This window comes from Mustelus asterias, chromosome 6 (genome assembly GCF_964213995.1).
Source record: "Mustelus asterias chromosome 6, sMusAst1.hap1.1, whole genome shotgun sequence".
In the NCBI taxonomy this organism is placed as follows: Eukaryota; Metazoa; Chordata; class Chondrichthyes; order Carcharhiniformes; family Triakidae; genus Mustelus; species Mustelus asterias.
In genome coordinates, this window is record NC_135806.1 from 119,450,145 (window position 1) to 119,470,357 (window position 20,213).

The 20,213-nt window shown below is 43.1% G+C and overlaps 1 protein-coding gene across 11 annotated transcripts in view; it reads left to right on the forward strand.

Annotated features, from left to right (window-relative positions):
• Positions 1-20,213, forward strand: part of LOC144495127 (long-chain-fatty-acid--CoA ligase 1-like) — a 190,326-nt gene that overhangs the window by 57,255 nt on the left and 112,858 nt on the right. The window contains exon 2 of one of the 11 annotated variants that reach the window (XM_078215062.1): positions 18,815-18,885. The exons of 8 other annotated variants lie outside the window; for them this stretch is intronic. The gene's annotated coding sequence lies outside the window, so the exon portion shown is untranslated. Of the gene's footprint in view, positions 1-9,873; positions 10,082-18,814; positions 18,886-20,213 lie in introns of those variants that run through there. 2 more of the 11 variants (XM_078215067.1, XM_078215059.1) reach the window with 2 other exon arrangements.

A 20,213-nucleotide genomic window follows, 5' to 3' on the forward strand; every position in this document is an offset into this window, starting at 1 on the left:
CGACACTATAGTTAAGAAAGCCCACCAACGCCTCTACTTTCTCAGAAGACTAAGGAAATTTGGCATGTCGGCTACGACTCTCTCCGCCTTTTACAGATGCACCATAGAAAGCATTCTTTCTGGTTGTATCACAGCTTGATATGGCTCCTGCTCTGCCCAAGACCGCAAGGAACTACAAAAGGTCGTGAATGCAGCCCAATCGATCACGCAAACCAGCCTCCCATCCATTGACTCTGTCTACACTTTCCACTGCCTCAGCAAAGCAGCCAGCATAATTAAGGACCCCACGTACCACGGACATGCTCTCTTCCACCACCTTCCTTCGGGAAAAAGATACAAAAGTCTGAGGTCACATACCAACCGACTCGAGGACAGTTTCTTCTCTGCTGCTATCAGACTTTTGAATGGACCTATCTTGCATTAAGTTGATCTTTCTCTACACCCTAGCCATGACTGTAACATTACATTCTGCACTCTCTCGTTTCCTTCTCTATGAATGGTATGTTTCGTCTGTATAGCACGCAAGAAACAATACTTTTCACTATGTTAATACATGTGACAAATCAAATCCGTGCATCTTGTAGATGGTACACACTGCTGCTGCTGTGCGTTAGTTGTGGAGGGAGTGGATGTTTGTGGATAGGGTGCCAATCAAGCAGGCTGAATGGTGTCGAGTTTGAGTATTGTTGGAGCCGCACTTATCCAGGCAAATGGAGTGTTCAATCACATTCCTGATTTGCGTCTTGCAGGTGGTGGATAAGTTTTGGGGAGTCAAGGTGAGTTAGTCATCTCAGAATTCCTAGTCTCTGACCTGCTCTTGTAGCCACAGTATTTAAATTATGGGTCCAGTTCAGTTTCTGGTCAATGGTAGCCCCCAAGATGTTGATGGTGAGGGATTTAGCAATGGTAATTCCATAAGATAATCAAGGGGAGATGGTGGGATTTTCTCTCGCTGAAGATGATCGTTGACTGGTACTTGTGTGGTATAAATTCTACTTGTCAATTATTAGCCCAAGCCCAGTGTTGTCCAGGTCTTGTTGCATATGCTCACAGACTGCTTCAATATCTGAAGTTGCGAATAGTACTGAAAATTGTGTAATTATTGGGAAACATCTCCACTTTTGACCTTATGATGGAGGTAATGTCATTGATAAGACATCTGGAAGATGATTGGGCCTAGCAACTCCTGCAGCAATATCCTGGGACTGATATTATTGACCTCAAACGACCACAACCATCTAACTTTGTGACGGGTATGACTCCCAACACTGGCATTGACTTGACAATGTAGAAAATTGCCCAGGTATGTCCTGTCCGGGAAAGCAGGAAAAATCAAAGCTGACCAAAACTGGAAGCCTGTGACCAGTGGCGTGCCTCAGGGATCAGTGCTGGGTCCACTGTTACTTGTCATTAATATAAATGATTTGGATGAGAATGTAGGAGGCATGGTTAGTAAGTTTGCAGATGACACTCAGATTGGTGGTATAGTGGACAGCGAAGAAAGTTTATCTCCGATTGCAACAGGATCTTGATTAATTGGGCCAGTGGGCTGACGAATGGCAGATGGAGTTTAATTTAGACAAATGTGAGGTGATGCATTTTAGTAGATTGAACCAGGGCAGGACTTACTCAGTTAATGGTAGGGCATTGGGGAGAGTTACAGAACAAAGAGATCTAGGGATACATGTTCATAGCTCCTTGAAAGTGGAGTCACAGGTGGACAGAGTGGTAAAGAAGGCATTCGGCGTGCTTGGTTTCATCGGTCAGAACATTGAATACGGGAGTTGAGACGATTTGTTGAAGTTGTACAAGACATTGGTACGGCCACACTTGGAATACTGTGTGCAATTCTGGTCACCCTATTATAGAAAGGATATTATTAAATTAGAAACAGTGCAGAAAAGATTTACTAGGATGCTACCGGGACTTGACTTGATGGTTTGAGTTATAAGGAGAGGCTGGATAGATTGGGACTTTTTTCTCTGGAGCGTAGGAGGCTGAGGGGTGACCTTATAGAGGTCTATAAAATAATGAGGGGCATAGATCAGCTAGATAGTCAGTATCTTTTCCCAAAGGTAGGGGAGTCTAGAACTAGAGGGCATAGGTTTAAGGTGAGAGGGGAGAGATACAAAAGTGTCCAGAGGGGCAATTTTTTCACAGAGGGTGGTGAGTGTCTGGAACAAGCTGCCAGAGGTAGCAGTAGAGGCGGGTACAATTTTGTGTTTTAAAAAGCATTTAGACAGTGACATGGGTACGATGGGTATAGAGGGATATGGGCCAAATGTGGGCAATTGGGATTAGCTTAGGGGTTTTTAAAAAAGAAAAAGGGCGGCATGGACAAGTTGGGCCGAAGGACCTGTTTCCATCCTGTAAACCTCTATGACTCTCTGACAAATTACCACTCCTTCAGTCAATCCTCAATCATCAGCAAGATGATGGACGGTGTTGTCGACAGCACTGCCAAGCTGCACATACACAGCAATGACTGAGTTTTCCCCTGATTCCCATTGACATCAATTTTGCCAGGACTCCTTGATGCCACAGTTAGGCGAATGCTGTCTTGATGTCAAGGGCAGTCACTCTTGCCTCACCTTTGGAACTCAGCTCTTCTGTCCTTGTTTGGACCAAGGCAGTAATGAGGTAAGTAGTCCTGGTGGAACCCAAGCTGAGCATCAGTGAGCAAGTTATTGCTGTGTATGTGCCGCTTGACAATGCTGTTGACATGTGTGGCAGAACTGAGTAGCTTGCTAGGCCATTTCAGAGGACATTTAAAAGTCAACCACATTGCTGTCCAGATGGGTTTTTCAAATAATCGGCAATAGTTTTCCTGGTCACTATTACTGAGGCTAATTTTACATTCCAGATGTGTTAATTTAAATTGCTATGGTGTGATTTGAACCCCAATCCCCAGAGCTCTGGGTTACTTGCCCAAATAAACCTGTTGGACTTTAACCTGGTGTTGTGAGACTTCTTACTGTGTTCACCCCAGTCCAACGCTGGCATCTCCACATCATTACTTGCCCAGTGACATGCCCATTATGGTGGAATAATGGTAATCTAATTTTTGCCACAAAAGTGGTGCTGCGGTAGAAAGGCCACAATAAAAAAGGTCTTCAGTTGAAAAATGGACAAATTGATTTTCTGCTTAATTCAAACAAGATGATCAACAGAAGTGAATAACAGAGTGTTTGCTCTTATATTATACCACTTGAACTAATTGGATCCCAGATCCACTAACTAGATTGTGATTACTGTTCGGTATGTTCAGCTTGCTGTGTAATAGAGCAGCTGAACAATTCATAATAAGCCCTGCCTCTTCCATGGTCAACTTGTTTCACCCTTGGAGCAATTGAAGTGTTACTTGTGCTGTTCCCTGGGATGCACACTGAGATAAACAGCAACTGCACCTGGAGGGCCGTCACCTTGGTGAAAAATATCTCTTGGTCAGACCAAGACTCTTTGGTCTTCCAGTGCAGAAGAGCTGTTCAAATGTTACAGACAGGCACATTCCCAAGATCCAGGAATATGTGCTGAATGTTGCACTAAAGCTTGGGCAGCAACTGCAAAGCAATGGGGAAAGGCCATTGTCTAAAGTGCTTCAGCCATATTGCACTGAGGGGCTGGAAACTGGAAAACCCCTTGGGCTACATGTTTAAAATGTAATGAACATTGTAAAAATTGACTATTATAAATGTTGTGAGTAATATACAGTATTGGAAGAAACTGATTTGCTTTGCACCTTGTGTAATGTTATCTTTGGTCATGTAACGTACTTTTATAAATGGTGTATTTTTTTTTAAAACAATTACTAGTGCAAAAGACACTAATACCCAGATCAAGTGATCACTGAGGTAAACGACCTGTTTGGTGTTAGTTGAGGGATCAATGTTGAACATTTTGCCAAGGCATCTTAGACAGAGCCTTAGTTAATGGTGGAGTTGAACGATAACCCCTCTGATGCAGCACTCCTGCAATTCCGCACTGAAGTTTCAGCAATCAGATTGTGTATCCCAGTCCTGAAATTGGCTTAAATAGCTTATGATTGTTGATGATTCAACTATTGCTGCAGGCTATTTAAATGTCAGCTCTGGCTGAGTTGGTAGCAGTCTCTTCTGAGTCAGAAGATTGGCATACCTTGATGCTATAAAAGTACTACATAAATATACTTTTGTTGTGTAGCCAGTTTTATTACATTCCCCATTCGGGAGAGCATGTGCCATACAAGACTGAAATAAATTCTTCATCTCCGTGAAATCACATGGGGGGGGGGGGGGGGCGATGGTGTGGGGAGCTACTAATTCTCACCAATACATTTCATGCTTATCATGTTTTTTCTATTTATGTTGTGTTGCTGTTTCCTAGAACTATAAAGTAATTGCCAAGAGCTGAATGTGTTCTTTTTTTCCCTTGAATACTGTAGTAACTTATCTTTCCCTAATCATCTTGGCTTGAGATATTTGGCATGTTGATTGAACCTTTTTTGCTAGGTAATATTTATGTTCTCGATTTAAGAAATAAACTGCCAGTTAGCGTGTCTTTTCCAAAACAGCAGCTGCCAAATGGGTAGTGCCTTTGAGGGACTTTTCTTTTGCCAAAACAAATATTGGTTATATAACATTTTGTACAAGAGCCATTGATTCTTACGTGACTATATTATCATGTGTAAATTCATTGCATGGTGCTTGCAATATAGTAGAGGCAGAATTCCTGACCAGGCTTGGAATTTTGAAGCTGTCACTACATGTTTGCCCTTATCTGGGAGAAGTAGTTTATGTTCTTTTGCACCCCCCATGAATTCAGTTAAATTATTTCAAGCCAACGTGTGTATCATTCTTGTATGAACTCAATTAAAAGAACTTGTCTCTCCACAAACAAAGTTAGTCACGTGGAATAGCCACATCAAATCATGAAAAAGGAAGCAAATGAATGTCTGGTAGAATAGGATTAAACATTTATAAATAAAAGTTGTACATGTTTTTGCTAAGTGTATATGGTTGAAGCTGTGGTATCGGGTGTGTTGAAGGAACTTTTACCCTGAGGTTGACTTTACAAGTACTTGATCTGGGAATGCATCCCCATCTCTTCCTCAAAACAATAGTTTTTGGCAGGCATTATGGAGTTGCCCCCTCGCACTGTTGCCCTGTGAACCATATGCTTGCATCATTTGCAGTCTCCTGAGGAGTACCTCCATGGGGGAGGTACAGCCATGGATGATATTTGCTATGGTAAAGAGTCCAGGAAATGTTATTTGTGGAATTCAGCCAGTCAAAGTTCAGTTCTGTCATTGTCGCTTCTAGATCAATATCATGAACCTTTGCTTTCTTTAAAAAAAAGGGGTCGGGAAAAATTTCATAATAGTTTTTCTGGATGGTCTGTGTAAAGTTGTTCATTTGTCAGAAAGAGTTTAAGTGAGGTAAAATTCATGGTTATGGAGAATTTTATTTTTGATTTATTATTGTCATGTATTAACATACAGTGAAAAGTTGTTTCTTGCACGCGATACAGACAAAGCAAACCGTCCATAGAGAAGAAAATGAGAGTGCAGAATGTAGTGTTACAGTGTTGGAAGGAACAGGTCTCATTTGTCAAATGCAGTGACAGTAAACCACATTTTTAATGTGTTGCCTTTACCTAGAAAGCATCAGTGTAAGAAAATTGCAATATGCTGATTCGGGCTTGCCACACCTGTGTGCTCTGTTGGCAAGTTATTTTTATGCAGTTTTTGTCAACTTTTTACATTAAATACTTCCAACGTTAAATTAGCATGGTGCCAAAATCTTTTGTACTGCCTTTGGCTTCTTGTAGGCATAATTAAGCATGAATCAAAGACTCGTCTAACCATCATCTTGATGTTAAACGATCTTGTTTCTTTAATTCGTCTGAATAATACTCTCGGTCAGACGAATTTGGCATTGTATTGTCTGCCATTTACACTGAACTTTTCAATCGTGTTTCAGCCTCTCTGCTGCAGTTTGACCCGTCCATGGCTCTTATCAGTCACAAATGATATCTTGCGTCATTGTGACAAAGATAAACTCTCCTTCCTTATCCTTCTCCACCTGACTCACCTTTGGCACAGTTGATGGCACCATCCTTCTCCTCCAATCCCTGTCAGTTGGCACCTCGCTCTCTCCTGGTTCCATTTTTATCTATTTAATCATAGCCAGAGTATTAAATGGTTTCTCCTCTCACATCTGCACTGTTACCTCTGGTCTTAGTTGAGGGGGGGGGGCTTCTAATCCTCATCCTCCAAAAACAGTGTTCATTTTCACATGTATGCTGACAACATGCAACTCAGCACCACTTCTCTCAACTTGTCCATTTCTTTTCGGTTGCTAAATTAGCAGCTTATCCGACATCTGGAACTGAATGAGCAGAAATTTCCACCAGTGAAATATTAGGAAGGTCAAAGCCATTGTCTTCACTCTTCACTCCAAACCATCCCCTAAATGCTGACTCAGTTCCTCCTTCGAAACAGGCTATTCGCACCCATGGTGCCATATTGGAGACCTCGATGAGCTGAAGGCCACGGATCAGCACAATCACTAAAATTGCCTCTTTGCACCTCAGTAATTTCTGCCCAGACTCTGCTCCTGCCCCTGCCTCAGCATATTTGCTGCTGAAATCCTCAATTCTCCCTTTTGTTAGTTCTGGTTGAGACTATTGCAGCACACTTCATGCTGATCTCCCACCTTCCACCCTCTGTAAACTTGGGGTCATCCAAAACTTTTCTGCCTGTGCGTGTCCTTACTCGCATTCATCTATCGCCCCTGTGCTTGCTGATTGATCCGAGTTGTTTTTTTGGTCAAGCAACACTCCAATTTTTAAAACCCCCCCTCCATTGTTTTCAAATGCCGGTCTGTCCTCACCCACCCATCTCTCTGTTAATTTCCTCCAACCCCACAACCTTCAGATAATTGCACTCATCTAATTCTAGTCTCTTGAGTATTGATTTTAATTACTCCATTGCTCATGGTGGTGTCTTCAGCTGCCCACGTCCTAAGCTCTGGAATTCCCTGCCAACGCCTCTCTGCCTCTAAGATAAAAGCAAAATGCTGCAGTTGCTAGAATCTGAAACAAAAGCAGAAAATGCTGGAAAGTCTCAGCAAGTCTGACAGCATCTGTGGAGCGAGACTAGAGCCAACTTTTTGTTGAACCTTCATCAGAGCTGAAGACAAAGAAAGTAAAGAATCTATTTTCTTTGTCTTTAGCTCTGACAAAGGGTCATCCCGACTCAACATTGGCTCTATTCTCTCCCTACAAATGCTGTCAGATTGGCTGAGATTTTCCAGCATTTTCTGTTTTTGTTCCTGTCGGTCTCTTTTCCTTCTAAGATGCTCCATGAAGCCAAACATCTGGACCTCTGCCCTAATACCTCCTCATCTGCCTTGGTGTCAAATTTTGCTTCATATTGCTCCTTGGATCATTTTGTTATGTTATGTGACAGAAATACAAGTTGTTTTGTGGCTATGTTGAGTGGTGCTATGCTAATTCCTATTGTGTAATGTCACTGCTGGCTTGATCATCATAATTCAACATGCACTTGGTTAGTTTTGCAGTTGGTAAAAAGCACAGCTGTTGTGAAACAAGTGGGTTCAAATCCTATCTTGTTTCTCCTGAATGGTAAATTGAAAGTGTCATTTATTTTCTGATCGAGCTTCTATTGAGCTCCTTGGAAATATCATCTGCAGTTTGAAGCTGATGAAGTCTACCTTGTGCATGAACATGAGCGCTTGCTGGAACTTGTTCCACTAGTTTTTTTTGTCCCCATCTCCCTAACAAGATCTCTTTGTTGGACAATACAATTGCCAAAGCCTGCTTGAATATCTGCTTTGCCAATATCAATAATGTACTGCAGCAGTTGGTGCAGATTTGCAGTGAGGAAGTGTCAGGTTTAATGCTGTGGTAGTATAGAGGGTAGCAATTGCAAATTGACTATTTTGGTAATGGGAATATCGCAAGCGAGCCCAATTTTTGATTGCTTCATTATGAAGACCTGAAACTCTAAATGTTCTCAGTAAAATTATTTCTAATGTTGAGGCATTGACTTATTGGTTGTGAAATTGCATGTCACAGTATAATCATATACAGGTATATTGGTTTTGCTGATTTAATGCAGCCAACCAACACAGCTCCAATGATTGCTCGCACGCAAAAACAGAAGTTGCTGAAAAATCTCAGCAGGTCTGACAGCATCTGTGGAGAGAGAATAGAGCCAACGTTTTGTGCCTGGATGACGCTTTGTCAGAGCTGATGAAGGGGTCATCCAGACTCGATGTTGGCTTTATTCTCTCTCCACAGATGCTGTCAGACCTGCTGAGATTTTCCAGCATTTTCGGTTTTTGTTTCAGATTCCAGCATCCGCAGTATTTTGCTTTGCTTCAATGATTGCTCAGTTGATTCAATACAGATAAAGTGCCAGGTTTAATGCAGTGGTAGTATGGAGGATAGCAATTGTCAATTGATTACTTTGTAATGGGAATGTCACAAGCGAACCCAATTTTTATTCTTGTCTGATAATTGCAGGTGCACGTTGAACTGGGATTGGAAATCTGATAATTTCCCCCCTCCTCGGAATCTCTCTGCTCAGGCCAGTTGTACCATCTCCTATGGGCTGCTTTGCTCGGTGTCACACCATGTGGTGTGTTTACTCACTGAACCATTGCGAAAATGTAATTTTGAAACAAATAAAACCTCATTGTGTCCCATTAACACACCTCTTTAACCTCTTTTGTGCTCTTTATGCCAACCATGTCTCTGATATTTCATGGCAAACTGACTGGTCTGTACTCTGAGAACAGGCGATCAGTGTCACTCAACAATGCATGACTTGCGTTCTGCAAACCTAGTTTGTCTCAGCAGATATGTAAATTGAGTCTGTGTCTTATAAGTTCTGTTTGTGAACAGAATTCCCACTCACCTGAAGAAGGGGCTCAGGGCCTCGAAAGCTTGTGTGGCTTTTGCTACCAAATAAACCTGTTGGACTTTAACCTGGTGTTGTTAAACTTCTTACTGTGTTTACCCCAGTCCAACGCCGGCATCTCCACATCAGCAGATATAAACAGTTTTGAGTTCCCAAAACTATTTTAGTTCTGTGTCCAGAGTTTAGACCTTGAAAATTGCAAAATAAAGCTTTGATTAGTGCTGGCGCTTCCTGCTACCAACCGCATCATGCCCCTCCCCTATCCCACGGACATTAAGAGGCAGGAGCAGCTTGAGTTGTATTCATTCATTACGCTTCTCTCCTTTTTCAACAAAGCCAGCACTTTCAGCTGCTGTCTAGTACATTTTTTTTTCAAACTATGATCCAACTCTCAGTGTAACGCTGTAGCTCTCCAGATTTTCTGACCCTTTTGAATGCACTTTCTTACAATTGTGCGGCATTCTCCCTACCATGTGCTTGCTTCAGTCACCTCATTTGATTTCAAATCAAAATCCTGCTTTTTGGGGATCCTTCTATGAGCCATTATTATTTTTTTTGCGTTTAAACTTTACAGTGTGATCAAGGCAGCGTGGTCTCAGTGCCCATGTTTCATTTGCTGCTTGTGCAGTCTTTTTGGAAACTAAACGATATCCTGTTTTCAGTGTAAATCGAATGTATGTATCTCTCCATGCATTCATGCCTGAAGTTTTTTTTTGCATTGGCTGTGAAGTAGTTTTGGAGCCGTGTCTGGTGTCGGTGCGTAATTTGAGTGTGAAGCCACAAACTGATCCCCTTGCATCTTCCAAGTTCAGAGTGCTGGTCTCCCCATAAAATTGAAGTGTAATTTGAAACTCTGGGTAGAAACATCTTGTGTGTGGGGTGGGGTTTACAAAATTAAGTAATCGGGTTTGCCAGCCAGCACTAACAACAAATTATAGACAATTTAAGGCGGAACATGGGCAGAAGGAGAACCGTCTCTGATGACTTGCTCCTCCCGGCAGTTTTTTTTTCCGCTTATGGAATTTGATTCTCCATTCCAGTGGGAAACGGCCATGCTTCGCTGCCGAGCCCAGCCCATTATACATCACTGCAATAGAACTGGCTGTGCATTTCAAAGCAAACCTGTGGACATTTTAGCTTCTTGAAAGGCAATCGGAGGTAGTTCAGATAAGTTATCATGGCTGCAAGTTGTTTTTTTATTGTGGGAAGAGGGAGGAACTAATTGCGCCAAGAAAGAGTGTATGTTTGATTGCAAAAAGTATGGGGATTTCTCCGGATTGTTCACTTTTCTGCATAAGTTGTGTTCTAAAAAGCAATTAATTGGTTTTGTATTCTTTGACATGTTTCCCTCTTTGTTTCGGCCCAGAAATCGTTAGGTGTAATATTTGGTTGCAAGGTTGCTGCTCTGTTAGATACGGGAATGGTGACACAGTAGTTGTTACTCGACTATAGTAATCAAGAACCATGGACTAATAAGTCGGAAATGTGAGTCCAAATCTCACCATGGCAAACACCGTTCGTTAAATAAATATGTAATCAAAAGTTAATGTAACTAATGGTGACCATAAAACTTACTGGATTGTTGAAAACCTTAGTTTAACTCATTTACTAATGCATTTAGAAAGAAAACCCATATGCGACGACAGACCTCAATGGTTTAAACAGGTGGCTCACCTTCACCACCTAAGAGGCAACTGTGGCTGAAGAATTAATACTGGTCTTGGCAAACGCTCACATCCCATGAATGAATAAATGTGGGAAAAATACTTTAGGTACTACTTTTTTATTCATTTATGGGACATGGGTGTCACTGGCTGGCCAGCATTTATTGTAAGAAGTCTAACAACACCAGGTTAAAGTCCAACAGGTTTATTTGGTACCAAAAGCCACTAGCTTTTGGAACAGTAGCTGTTCCTTTGTCAAGTGGGTGGGAGTTCTGATCACAAACAGGGCATAAAGACACAAACTCAATTTCCATGAATAATGATCGGAATGTGAGTCTTTACAGCTAATCAAGTCTTAAAGGTACAGACAATGTGAGTGGAGGGAGCATTAAGCACAGGTTAAAGAGATGTGTATTGTCTCCAGACAGGACAGCTAGTGAGATTTTGCTGTGTTTACCCCAGTCCAATGCCGGCATCTCCACATCAGCATTTATTGCCCATCCCTAGTTGCCTGAGAGCAGTTAAGAGTCAGCCACATTGCTGTGGCTCTGGAGTCACAAGTATTCATGATGTGGAGATGCCGGCGTTGGACTGGGGTAAACACAGTAAGAAGTTTAACAACACCAGGTTAAAGTCCAACAGGTTTATTTGGTAGCAAAAGCCACACAAGCTTTCGGAGCTCTAAGCCCCTTCTTCAGGTGAGTGGGAATTCTGTTCACAAACAGAGCTTATAAAGCTTTATAAGCTCTGTTTGTGAACAGAATTCCCACTCACCTGAAGAAGGGGCTTAGAGCTCCGAAAGCTTGTGTGGCTTTTGCTACCAAATAAACATGTTGGACTTTAACCTGGTGTTGTTAAACTTCTTACTGTGTCACATGTAGGCCAGACCAGGTAAGGACAGCAGATTTCCTTCTCTAAAGGACATTAGTGAATCAGGTAGGTTTTTCCAACAATGGTTTATGGTCATCAGGAGATTGTTAATTCCAGATTTGTTTTTTTATTGAATTTAAATTCAATCATCTGTGGCGGGATTCAAACCCAGGTCTCCAGAAACGGGTTCAAATGCAATAATGAGCTATAACTCTAATACAGTATGTCCAAATATACTTTACCTTTAAGGACCTGACTTAATAAAGTGGATGGGGTAAAGATGGTGTTAGTGAAAGATTTTTCAGGAGGACTTCTGAGGTGTATCAAGGTTTTAGAAAGGAAGTTTTAAGTGTGAGGTCTGACTCTCACCAAGTGGTAGGGAGACAAGAAGGGGGACATGTGTGACACACCAGCATTGAGAGAGGGTGATGGTAGTGAGTTTATGGTTTCAAGATGTTGTCAATGTAGAGAGGAGTGAGGCAGTTGGAGGAAGCTTGTGGAATCTGGCAAGGATTTAGGTGATAGTTGAACAAGATTTTGCGTTGGATGGGATGCAATAAGGAGGATAGTGTTGTGTCTGGAATGACAAACTGTGTATAAGGGGCTCAACAGCTGGGAGGATAAGGTAGCAGTGAGTTTGCATTTGGAAGCAGATATATGATAGACTAAGTACAACTCTGCTCAAAATCAGCAGAACACAAGTTGTGTATTGTTGAGTTAAGCTTGAGTAGACATCCCGAGAGGGAATTGGAAGCTCGGAGGCAGAATTTTGGCAGGGGCCAAATAGGTTGGTTGCATTCTATGCATTGCTGAGCTAAAATTCTTGCCCATTTGTGACTTGATGTTGAACAAGCAACAGCCATGTCGGAATCTAGAATGGAAGCTTAAAGCTGGTTCTGCTGACGTGCACATGAAAACTAACGTCAGGATAACATTACTGATGGGCATGGGTAACATCACTGAGGGGATTGAGGATGGATCTTTGGGGGGACATTAAAGCACAGAAGATGGAATCATTGTGGGAGTGATGGCCAGGTTGGGACAGATAACTGGAGCCTAGGAAATAATGGACAAAAATGAAGCAAGTGGGAGAAGGCAATACTCGTTGTTTGTGTTGAAGGATGCAGGATAATCTATCATGTGCTGTCTGTGAATTTGACACTCTGAGGGCTTGGCTGGACAAGTAGAGCTATTGTCAAATATTATGAGTTGAGAGTTGAGTGAGCAGGAAATGGAAAGGTATAGTCAGATAACGTAATCAGATAAAATAACAGCCTCCATTTTGGAAACCAAGCAATTCTTGGGTTCCTGATAGCTGGTATTTAATGCATGGTAGTGGGTTTGGCTGGTTGGGGGAGCTTTGGGGGTTGATGGGAACAATGGTGTTGGGGGAGGAGGAGTTTAATGGAAGCTCATAATGTCTCAAAAGTATTATGCATAATTAATTTGGATTACTGTGACTGATTAGGCTGTTCTGGCAATGTTCTAATACCTCCGTGATATTTTGATGGACCATTTAGAGAACAGAATTGTTTGTGGTGGAAAGGTATGAGTATTTGCATCCTGTGATTAATTATCTTTATGTACTAGCCTAGTGTTGGCTGCAGGGAATAAAGTCACAGAAAATTTGCTTCTAAACAGTTTTTTGCCAATACCAATTTTTATAGGGGAGACAGTGGCATTGTGGTATTGTTGTCGCTGGACTAGTAATTCAAAGACCCAGGATAAGGCTCTGGTGATCTGAGTTCGAATCCCACCACATCAGGATTGCGGAATTTGAATTCAATAGAAATCTGAAATGAAGAGTCTAATGATAACCGTGAAACATTGTCGATTGAAACAATCTGGTTCACTAATGTCCTTTTAGGGAAGCTGATCTGGCGTACTTCAAATCCACGGCAATGTGGTTGACTCTGAAATGCCCTCTGAGGGCAGTTAGGAATAGGCAATAAATGCTGGCCCGTTCAGTGATGTCCACATCCTGCAGATGAAAAAACCTTTTGCTGATATGCAGTGTACAAGCTGAGGTGAAACTTACTGTGAAATCCATTTTCAATATATCTAAAGTTCTTTCACTGCCTCACTGGCAAGGCCAGCGTTTATTGCCTGTCCTTAATTGCCCTCTAATGAGATGATTAGCTGCCTTCTTGAACTGCTGTAGTTCATGTGGTATAGGTACATCCACCATGCTGTTAGGAGGGGAAGTAGTTCCAAGTCATGATGTTACATGGCTTGGAGGGGAACTTTCAAGTTTCCAGGTGTCCAGAGCACCAACAGCCTGTCCTGGGGCCTCCATGCCGATATAATTAAGAAAGCCCACCAATGCCTCTACTTTCTCAGGAGGCTAAGTAAACTTGGCATGTCTGCTACGACTCCCACCAAGCATTCTTTCAGGTGTATCTCAGCTTGATATGGATCCTGCTCTGTCCAATACCACAAAAAAACTACAAAGGGTCCTGAATGAAGCCCAGTCCATCACTCGAACCAGCCTCCCACCCATTGACTCTATTTACACTTCCTGCTGCCCCGGAAAAGCAGCCAGCATAACTAAGGACCCCACGCACCCCTGACATACTGTCTTCCACCACCTTCCATTGGAAAAAGAGATACAAATGTCTGAGGACATGTATCAACCGACTCGAGCACAATCTTCCCTGCTACCATCAGACTTTTGAATGGACCTACCTCGTATTAAGTTGATCTTTCTCTACATCCTAGCTATGACTGTAACACTACATTCTGCTCTCTCTCCTTTCCTTCTCTATGAACGGTATGTTTTGTCTGTTTAGCGTACAAGAAACAATACTTTTCACTGCATATTAATATATGTGACAACAGTTTAAATGGCTGGTCCAGTTCAGTTTGTGGTCAATGATAGTCTTCGGGTTGTCAATAAGTGTTGGATTCAATGATGAATGCTGTTGAATGTCAAACAGTGCAGGTTAGATTCAGTACAGAAGGAGGCCATTTGGCCCATCGACTCTGCACTGGCTCTCTGACGGTCTGGATGAGATGCCCTATCTCCGTAACCCCATGTATTTACCCTGCTAATCCCCCTAACCTATGCATCTTGGGATACGAATGGCCAATCCACCATGTGCATTTTGTTGGACTATGGGAGGAAACCAAAGCACTCTGAGGAAACCCATGCAGATACTGGGAGAACACACAGACTCCACACAGTCACACAAGGTGGGAATCAAATCCCAGTCCTTAGCGCTGAGAGGCAGCAGCGCTAACCACTGTGCCAACGCACCGCCCTTGCCACTTACAACCCATACCTGATAATTAGCAGTGTTTTCTTTTTCAAAAAGAGTATTCTCATTTAGCAAACAAAATTATTCTGTAAAACTACAAGAAACTTTCACTTTCGGTTTGTTGTGTAATGAAATTCTTGGAAGTCTTCATTTAACAAGAAGCGAATGCCTGATTTGATGTTCGCTGAAATTTAACTTGCCACATAAGCAGTACAATGCAGTGCAGCAGTACAATTCTGTCTCTGCTCTCTGTTTATTCATTCAGCTTTGGCTCCTCTGTGTGCGCACACGAGTAGCACACATAGCAATCAGCAGCCAGGCTCGCTGACCTTTACCACACTGAACTGAGTTCATTGTGGATTTGGAGCTAAGTGGGAGGAGCACAGCCGTCGTCCTGGCCCCCCGCCAAAGAGACAATTAAGTGGTTGACTTCAGGGTTACTACAGGGCACAGGCTCAAGTTTCAAGTGTTGAGGTTGACGCTGTAGAATGTGTCTTGGGATTTAACAGCTCTCTGCAGTAGCACGGAGAGTCTGTTGGCCAGAAATTTCTGTTTTCAAAATTCCATAAAGAAATATTACTAGGACCAAGAACATGGCACATTGAGTATTCACACAGAATGATGTCTGTTGTATTGGTGAATATTCTGATAGTAGCTGAATTTATCAGAAATGTTATTCCATTATGTTGCAGTTGGTTTAGGAAACAATGTGGTGCGTGGTTTATGAAACAGTGTGTGTGTGTGTGTGTGTGTGTGTAACTGGCCACCTGAGAACCTGGTCCCATTTCCACCTGTGGCACTGGAAGACTAGTGTGTACACAAGTCACATCCCCTTAAGCCAAAAAAATAACACTTACCCCTGCTTTCTGGTCCATGCCCATGTGGCTGTGTTCTGTTATTTGTTACTTCATTTTTGTAACCCGTCTTTTAAGTGTCACCTTAATAACTGAAAATTGATACAATTTATGTACACTGCAATTCCTTTTTTAAAAAATCTAAAACTAAATTTGTTTTACTATTGCATGTCAGATATTCCTGATTATCTCCTACCATTTTATGATCCTGAATTTATGTAGTGAGAAGTCTCACAACACCAGGTTAAAGTCCAACAGGTTTATTTGGTAGCAAAATCCACTAGCTTTCTGAGCGCTGCTCCTTTGTCAGGTAAGTGGGAGTTCTGTTCACAAACAGGGCACATAAAGACACAAACTCAATTTACAAAATAATGGTTGGAATGCGAATCTTTACAGCTAATCAAGTCTCAAAGGTACAGACAATGTGAGTGGAGAGAGCATTAAGCACAGGTTAAAGAGATGTGTATTGTCTCCAGACAGGACAGTCAGTGAGATTTTGCAAGGCCAGGCAAGTCATGGGGGTTACAGATAGTGTGACATGAACCCAAGATCCCGGTTGAGGCTGTCCTCATGTGTGCGGAACTTGGCTATCAGTCTCTGATCAGTGACTCTACGCTGTCGTGTGTTGTGAAGGCCGCCTTGGAGATCGCTTACTCAAAGATCAGAGGCCGAATGCCTGTGACCGCTGAAGTGTTCCCCAACAGGAAGAGAACACTCTTGCCTGGTGATTGTCGAGCGGTGTTCATTCATCCGTTGTCGTAGCGTCTACATGGTCTCCCCAATGTACCATGCCTCGGGACATCCTTTCCTGCAGCGTATCAAGTAGACAACATTGGCCGAGTTGCAAGAGTATGTTCCGTGTACCTGGTGGATGGTGTTCTCATGTGAAATGGTGACATCTGGTACACGGTACATACTCTTGCAACTCGGCCAATGTTGTCTACCTGATACGCTGCAGGAAACGATGTCCTGTGGCATGGTACATTGGGGAAACCATGCAGGCGCTACGACAACGGATGAATGAACACCGCTCCACAATCACCAGGCAAGAGTGTTCTCTTCCTGTTGGGGAACACTTCAGCGGTCACGAGCATTTGGCCTCTGATCTTCGAGTAAGCATTCTCCAAGGCGGCCTTCACAGCACATGACAGTGTAGAGTCGCTGAGCAGAGACTGATAGCCAAGTTCCGCACACATGAGGACGGCCTCAACTGGGATCTTGGGTTCATGTCACACTATCTGTAACCCCCATGACTTGCCTGGCCTTGCAAAATCTCACTGACTGTCTTGTCTGGAGACAATACACATCTCTTTAACCTGTGCTTAATGCTCTCTCCACTCACATTGTCTGTACCTTTTGAGACTTGATTAGCTGTAAAGACTCGCATTCCAACCATTATTTTGTAAATTGAGTTTGTGTCTTTATATGCCCTGTTTGTGAACAGAACTCCCACTTACCTGACGAAGGAGTAGCCCTCCAAAAGCGAGTGGATTTTGCTACCAAATAAACCTGTTGGACTTTAACCTGGTGTTGTGAGACTTCTTACTGTGTTTACCCCAGTCCAACACCGGCATCTCCACATCCTGAATTTGTGGTCAGGCCCGTGCACTCGGCGGGCCTGGATGTGGGCACGAACTATGCTCCTAGCCATGAGCGGCCCCAGAACACTATTTCACACTGGCTGCCCAGTTAATGGGTAACCAGCTTGAAACGCACGCTGGGAAAGACTCTGTGCTGCTGGGGAAAGCGGGAAGAGTGTGGCCACAGGGAAAAGGGAGGGTGCAGGCTGGCACCTCTAATATGGTCCCTCGGGGGTCAGCCACTGTGGAGCTGTCTTGGAGCTGCAAATTTGTCTTCTCCAAGAGAGAATTGTGATGGAAAAACACTGCAGTGTGTGTCTAGGCAGCACGTTCAAACACACAGCCTCAGTTCATGGAAACCTTTTGAAAATTCTATTCCCACCCTGACGGTTCATCCTGCTCCGGTTCGAGGTTGCAGCTAAGATTTAAAGGCCACCTGGCCAATTGGCCCACCCAATCCGTGAAAGGAGGCGGGCTGCAAGATTGCATTCAATTGGCCCCTTACTGGGCCAAATTGCCTGCTTGATTGTGGGTGGGTGGGTTCTGACTCTCGTGTGCACCTGCTGACTATTATCGCGCGAGTTATTATCCCAATGACATGGGATGTGTGCCCAATGTTTTCTTGAGCAATTTCAGGCGCTTCTGGATTGGGAGTGTGCCCATCCGAGCAATGTAAAATTCTAGCTATGGGTTCTGAGGTAATATGCACCATTCAAAGGCCACTTTTTAACTGCTGCATGGATTCCTAAGGCCCCTAGATGGTGGGCAGGATGTACGTGCGCAACTAAAACCTTCATTTTTGGCTTTTTTTCCCTTTTCATGGTACGTGCCTGCCTGAACAATATAACATTTTGGCCATGGATTCTGTGGTAGTATGCATCATTCCAAGGCCACTTTATAAAAATGCTGTCTAGATGCCTAAAGGATTCTTTGAAAATTCACTGTTTTATCATGAGTGGTGAAGTGGTATTTTCACTGCACTAGTAATCCAGGGACCCAGGGCAAGATCTGGGGATCTGGTTTCAAATCCCACCATGGCAGATTGTGAAATTTGAATTCAATTTTTTAAAAAAAACAAACTAATTCAAAGTCTAGTGATGCTGATTATCCTTCAGGGAAGGACATCTGCTGTCCTTACCTGGGCTCGCCTACACGTGACTCCAGAGCCACAGTGATTGACTCTCAAATGCCCTCTGAAATAGAGGATAGTTAGGGATGAGCAATAAATACTGCCAGTGATGCTCACATCCTATAAATACATTTTTGCAAAGTGACTGCTGATTGGGGGAACTAATTGCTGTATTTAGGATGGATTTATATAAACAGTCAAAGAAAAATGATGCTCTGGTAGGGAAGGAGAGGAAATTAGGTTTATAATAACTTCAAAGCAGAGCCTGCGGAAGTAGATATGATTTAGATAACCAAAGAATAAATAAAACTAGATTGGGTGGGAACCGCACTCTGATTTTTGGCACAAAGGATTTCAGTATGTTTAATATGGAAGTACTTTTTTAAAAAAGTTGCACTGTTTTGAAGAATGCACTCAAATTCTTAAGAGATCTTTTGTGTTGACTGTAGTTACTAATATGACAGTTGTGTTGCAGAGTTTTGCCTTTTGCTTTGGACTCTGTGAGCAGTTAATGCTAAATTTCCACTTGCTCACCAGGATTCATGGCAGAAATGTCTAATGAGGAAATCATTTCAATTTGTATCGTCAGGCAGAAGGAACAATAACTGGTAGGCCATTTTCAGAACATTTGAACAGTGTAGAAAAAAACTGGTGCCAACATTTTCTGATGGTGAAAATTCTTTGAATGTAAAGAATCATAGAATCCCTACAGTGCAGAAAGAGGCTATTCGGCCTATCGAGCCAACGCAGACAACTATCCCATCCAGGACCTATTCCCATAACCCCACATATTTACCCTGCTAATCCCCTGACACTAGGGTCAATTTAACATGGTCAATCCACCTATCCCTCTCATCTTTGGACTGTTGGGGGGGAAACCAGAGCACCCGGAGGAAACCCACGCAGACACGGGGAGAACGTGCAAACTCCACACAGACAGTGACCCAAGCCAGGAATTGAACCCAAGGCCCTGGCGCTGAGAGGCAACAGTGCTAACCACTATGCCACCATGCGGCCATGTGGTTAAAATTCATAGAAAACCTACAGTGCAGAAGGAGGCCATTCGGCCCATCAAGTCTGCACCGACCACAATCCCACCCAGGCCCTACCCCCACATATTTTACCCACTAATCCCTCTAACCTACGCATCCCAGGACTCTAAGGGGCAATTTTTTTTTTTAACCTGGCCAATCAACCTAACCCGCACATCTTTGGACTGTGGGAGGAAACCGGAGCACCCGGAGGAAACCCACGCAGACACGAGGAGAATGTGCAAACTCCACACAGACAGTGACCCGAGCCGGGAATCGAACCCGGGACCCTGGAGCTGTGAAGCAGCAGTGCTAACCACTGTGCTACCGTGCCGCCCCTGTTCGACTTATTATACCTGTGGCTGAGCATTGCTGTATAGCACTTGCACCTTGCAATGACTTGGCACTATGAATGTAAATGCAGCCTTTAGGTGGCGGGAGAATACTGCAGCAAGTATCCTTGGAGGGAGAAGTGCCTTGCAAATTGAGTTTGGGTCTTAACTCTGGATTTGTATGATGCCAAATAGCTACTGAAAATCATAAGTGTTAAACTTTTAGTGCCAATGTGGCTCAGTTGGTAGCACAGGTACCTCAGTATCACGAGGTTCAAGACCTCCTCTACCCTTTCGGGTGGATGTAAAAACTCCCATGGCACTATTTTGAAGAAGAACAGGGGATTATCCCCAGCAATGTGGCTAATATTTATATCCCTCAATTGATATTACAATAAACAATGATCTGTTCATCTTGGCAGCACAGTTAGCACTGCTGCCTCACAGCGCCAGGGTGACTGTGTGGAGTTTGCACATTCTCCCAGTGTCTGTGTGGGTTTCCTCCAGGTGCTCCGGTTTCCTCCCACATTCCATAGATGTTGGGTTGATTGACCATGCTAAATTGCACCTTAG